General features: G+C 38.4%; 1 pseudogene; it reads left to right on the top strand.

Moving 5' to 3' along the window:
* The first annotated feature begins 4,506 nt into the window (after positions 1–4,506).
* LOC129077295 (nascent polypeptide-associated complex subunit alpha-like) lies at positions 4,507–5,102 on the top strand (annotated as a pseudogene).
* The last annotated feature ends 362 nt before the right edge of the window (positions 5,103–5,464 follow it).

The raw sequence follows: 5,464 nt of genomic DNA, 5'->3' as shown, positions 1-5,464 counted from the left end.
TTGTAAATGAGGTTGCAAAATGGTATAGACACTTAGGAAACAGTTTAACAGTGCCTACAAAGTAAAAATGCACTTGCCTTATGACCCAGCAACCCCAATCTTATATATTTATCCAAGAACAAATATGAATATATGCCCACACCAAGACTGATATGCAAATAGCATTTTTCATAATAAGAACAAACTGGAGCAAACCAAATAGCAATCTACTGGCAATTGATTTCAAAATTTCTTTATTATGCGTTAATACTCTCCACTAAAAAGAAATGAGATATTAATATGTGCAACAAAATGAATGAATCTCAAAACACATTATGCTAAGTGAAAGAAGTCAAACACAAAAGACAACATATTGTATGATGCCATTTGTGTGAAATTTTGAAAAAGGCAAAACAGTGGTGACAGAAAGCAAGTCAAGATTGCATGGAGCGGAAGGGGAATGATGGAAGTGGGGAAAAAGGGGACTTTTTAGGGTAATGAAAATATTTTGTATCTTAATTGTGGTAATGATTCATGACTATATAAAATTGACAAAACTTACTAAAATATACAGTTAAAATAGATGAAAATGAATCTTATTTCATGAAAATTATACCAAACTTAAAAATAAATTTGGTGGAATATAGAAAAAAGAATTAGGCATCCTGGCTGGTGTGGCTCAGTGGACTGAGCACTGGCCTGTGAACCAAAAGGTCGCCATTTTGATTCCCAGTCAGGGCACATGTCTGGGTTGCGGGCCAGGTCCCCACTTGGGGGTGTAGGAGAAGCAACTGCTTGATGTATCTCTCACACACTGATGTTTCCGCTCCTTCTCTTTCTCCTTCCGTTCCCTTCTCTCTAAGAGTAAATAAATAAAACCTTTTAAAATAATTATTAATTAATGAATTAGGCAACTCAGTAAGAACTGATTGAAAAGCTCTCCAAGATAGGGCTAGTATTTGTACAAGGACAAAATAATCTGAGTCTGTGCCTGTAATTGCATAGAATATCTCTTGGAGTTTAAGAAAGGAATTGGTAAAAGGGTTGTCTGTGGGGAGTTGAATTGTGTGGTTGGGAGAAGTGGTAGGCCTTTTTATTTTTTGAAATTTTTTCTGGGTGCACATAATATCTAGTTAAAAATAAATAACTAAAATAAAATAAAACAGGTATAAAAATAAACTGAATTTATACTCAAAACTTAACTGAGTTTGCTATGTGCCAGGCATTGGCTAAAAGCTTAATAATAATAATTTGAGGTTTACAGCAGTTAGGTAATGGGTCTGAGATCATGCAGCTGGCTAGGAGCTATGAATGTATAAAGGCTTTCTGGATCCTTAGAGCGCGTAACGGAATAAGGTTAAGTTGATGAGCGCTTCTTGTGGAAATAGAGCAAGAGTAACAAGAAAGAAAGAGGGTCTGTGATACTCTCTATGGTCTGAAAGGCTGAGCTGAAACAACCAGCTGGACCAGAGAGCTGATCCAGGGGCCCAAGACCTAAGGATTATGTTGTGGGAGTTACACCTTCATCAGAGTTTTCCACATTGAATCAAAGGGAAATAAGCCAGGCAGAACATTAAGGATTTCCTATATGACCCAGGGCATCCTGAAGTGTGTGAGTCTCAGATGCTCTGCCACCTGGCAGGGCTATAGGTTTTATGTATGCTTTTCAAAGCTGGAAGAGCCAGGGTGGAAGATAGGTATTCAGAGAAAAGGGGAAAGTAGGGAAATAGTTGAAAGGTATAAATGGTGTAGGGGCTGTGATGGAGAAATCTCCTCCATTGTGTCCTGTATGTGGTTTCCATAATGGAGTAAGTCTAAGAGGACAGCTGTGGGATGTAACAGAATATTGCTTCATTAACCCAGAGGACTGAATATCTCCACAAACTGCTGTTCCCATTTACCTCCAGGTCACCTGATTGGGAAACTGAGCCATTGCAAGCCAGTGTCTGGATCTTGAAACTTCCCTCAAATTATTAAACATTTTTCCTAGTATCATTTCCAATAATTCTATTGCACTGCTTCCTTGGGACACCCCACTTTTTTGATCCCTCCAATTTCTCTCCTGCATATCTGAGAGCTAGGAGAAGAGTAAATTGTCTCCCTAAGGCAGGGCGATAGAGAGTTTAGTACATTGAGTAGCTTGTTCCAGCCACTTTGGAATTTGATACTATTGCTAGACTATGATTAGTTGATATGAGTCTGAATTTTGCGTTTCACCCCTAGATTTTGTGCCCTACCTTACCCAATTTATGAGAACCTTTCGTATAGCTAGTCATGTCTGCCCCATCGTCCAGTCTATCAAAGCCTCAAGGCTCTACCTCCAAATATATCTATTGTTCTCTCTACTATACACCCCCATCAGGAAACGAATAGCACTCTCTAATTAGGTAATTCGAGGAAAGTTTAATAAAGCAACTATTAAAGCAATAAACTGGTGCAGGGAAATACAAGCGCACTAGTGGCAACTGCTATGGCCCTAGAAGGAATGGAATGGAGGAAGTCGTCACTGATTACAAAGAGCGCCTGCTGAAGAGAGCTATGTGATAGGGGCTGTGACCTGTCCTCAAGAGATAGAACCTCCATAGCGACCCAGCGGTTTGGGAGCCAGTAGAATACCCTGATCTTAGCCTCCTCATATCCTCTGGTCTCCTACCAGTACTCCACGTTGGCCAAGTTCAGCCAGAAGAAGCCAGAGGGTTGAGTCAAAGCAAGTCAGCTTTCGGTAGCACAGAGCCAGACAGAGAAGGATGGATTAGACCTGAAAGGTTTAAACAGAATGTCATCTTTAACCTGAATTACTGCAGTCAACTTTACCTACAGTCTGATTTCTTTACAGCTGCCTAGCAGTCTTTTTCTGTTTTTTTTTTTTAGATTTCATTTATTTATTTTTAGAGAGGGGGAGAGGAGGGAGAAAGAGAAGGAGAGAAACAGGTTGGTTGCCTCATGCCCACAACTTGGGACCTGGCCCAGAGCCCCGGCACAGGCCCTGACTGAGAATTGACCAGGAAACCCTTCATTCTGCAGGGCAGCGCTCAATCCACTGAGCCACTCAAGCCAGGGCTCTTTTATTTTTAAGTTGTGATGAAATATATAGAACATAAATTTGCCATTTTAACCTTTTTATGTGTACAATTCAGTGGCATTAATTACATTTACAATGTTCTACAACCATCACCACTATACATTTCCAAATCTTTTTCATAACCCCAAACAGAAACTCTATACCTGTGAAACAGTCATTTTTTACTCTTCTTATCCATAAAACCCTGGTAACCTTTAATCTACTTTTCATCTCTGGGAGTCTGCACATCTTAGATATTGCATTTGAGTGAAATTATGCAATATTTATCTGTTTGTTCTGGCTTCTTTCACATAGTATAATGTTTGCAAAATTCAAGCAGAACTTCATTACTTGTATGCTTGACTAATATTCCACTGCATTCATATAATAATTTGTTTATCCATTCATCTGCTGATGGACACTTTGATTGTTTCTATCTTTTGGCTAGAATAATGCTGCAATGAACATTGGCACACACACATTTGTTTCTGTCCCTATATTCAATTCTTATACATAACAGTGAAAATATATACCTAACAGTGAAACTTCTGGGTTATCTAGTACTTCTATGTTTAATTTTTTGAGGAACCCCAATGTAACTTTTTAAAAATAGAACTTGATGATGTTTTTTTCCTCTTTAAAACCCTTTAATGTTTCCCAGTTTTAAAACTTCTCATAAGTTTTATATTATAAACTTACAGCACTCAACACAGTGTGGTACTGGCATAAGGAGAAAGATAGATCAATAGAATAGAATTGAAAGCCAGACATAAACCCATACATTTATGGACAATTGATTTCAGACAAGAATCCGAAGATAATTCAATAGGAAAAGAGTAGTCTTTTCAACAAATACTGCAGGGACATTTGGATATCCACACACAAATGAATGAAATTTGACTCCATATTTACACTTATACAAACAAAAAGTAACTCAAAATGGACTATCGGCCTAAATGCATAAAGAGCTAAAAGCATAAAACTCTAAGAAGAAAACATAGGTGTAAATCTTTGTGATGTTGGTAAAATCTTCTTAGGTATTATATCAAAAACACAAGCAACCAAAAAAAAAATAGATAAATTAGACTTAATCAAATTAAAAATTTTTGTGCTTTGAAGGACACTGTCAAGAAAGTAAAAAGAATCCACAGAGTAAAAGAAAATATTTGCAAATTTATATATTTGATAAAGGATTTATATCAAGAGTATATAAAGAATTCTCATCATTCAACAGTAAAAAGACAACCCAGTAAAAAAAATAGGTTAAGGATTTGAACAGACAGGTCTCCAAATTAGATATACAAGTGTCTGGTGAGCATATAAAGAAATGTTCCTCATCATTAGCCATCAAGGAAATACAAATCAAAACCACAATGAAATACCACTTCACCTGCTCTCGAATGGCAGGTGAATCAGAAAGATGAGCTTTTTCTGCCACCACCTTGGTTCCGTATTCCCCACACAAAATGTCTAGTGAAACCACAGAAGCTGTCCCTGCTATAGAGCAGGAGTTGCTGCAGCCCAGACTGAGGCAGGGTCAGCAACCGAATCTGACAGTGATGAATCCGTACCAGAGTTGGAGGAATAAGATTCCACCTAGACAAGCCCCCAACAAGCCTAGCAGGCGGAAGCAGCTCAAACAGATGAAAAACTAGTCAGTAAAGCAAAACAAAGTTGGAGTGAAAAGAAGGCATGGAAGGCTATGTTCAAACTGAGTCTTTGACAGGTTACAGGGTAACTAGGGTCACTATCCAGAAATCTCAGAATATCCTCTTTGTCATCACAAAACCGGATATCTACAAGAGCCCAGCTTCAGCTACCTATGTAGTTTGGAGGGAAGCTAAGATTGAGGATTTATCTCAGCAAGCACAGCTAGTAGCTGTTAAGAAATTCAAAGTTCAAGGTGAAGCTGTCCCAAACATTCAAGAAAATGCACGGAGGACAGCTGTGCAAGAGGAGAGTGAGGAGGAAGAGGTGCATGAAATAGGTGTGGAAGTTACGGACAGAGAACTGGTCATGTCACAGGCAAGTGTGTCAAGAGCCGAGGCAGTCCGAGCCGTGAACAACAGTAATAAAGTTGTAAATGCTATTATGGAATTAACATCATCTAAAATTGAGGACTTTTTCTTTTTGGTGTTTCAAAAGGGTTACTGCAGCTTGGTTTGAAATGTGTACTTTCTATCATTAATAACGTTATGGCTTCTTGTAGGATAAAAATATAACAAATGTTGATGAGAATGTGTGGGAATTGGAGAAATTAGCCCTTTTTGTTTTCCTCTTGATTTAACTAATAAAAGTCAGGTAGATACTTGGTTTTTCTCCTATTAAATTATAAGGTCCTTGCCCTGACCAGTATGGCTCAGTTAGTTGAACAAAAGGTCACCAGTTCGATTCCCGATCAGGGCCCAGGCCTGGGTTGTGGGC

The sequence above is a fragment of the Pteronotus mesoamericanus genome, unplaced genomic scaffold, assembly GCF_021234165.1.
Source record: "Pteronotus mesoamericanus isolate MK-2021 breed Mesoamerican mustached bat unplaced genomic scaffold, CSHL_Meso_final contig_657, whole genome shotgun sequence".
NCBI classification, from domain to species: Eukaryota; Metazoa; Chordata; class Mammalia; order Chiroptera; family Mormoopidae; genus Pteronotus; species Pteronotus mesoamericanus.
This window is presented reverse-complemented; position numbering and strand designations above follow the sequence as displayed.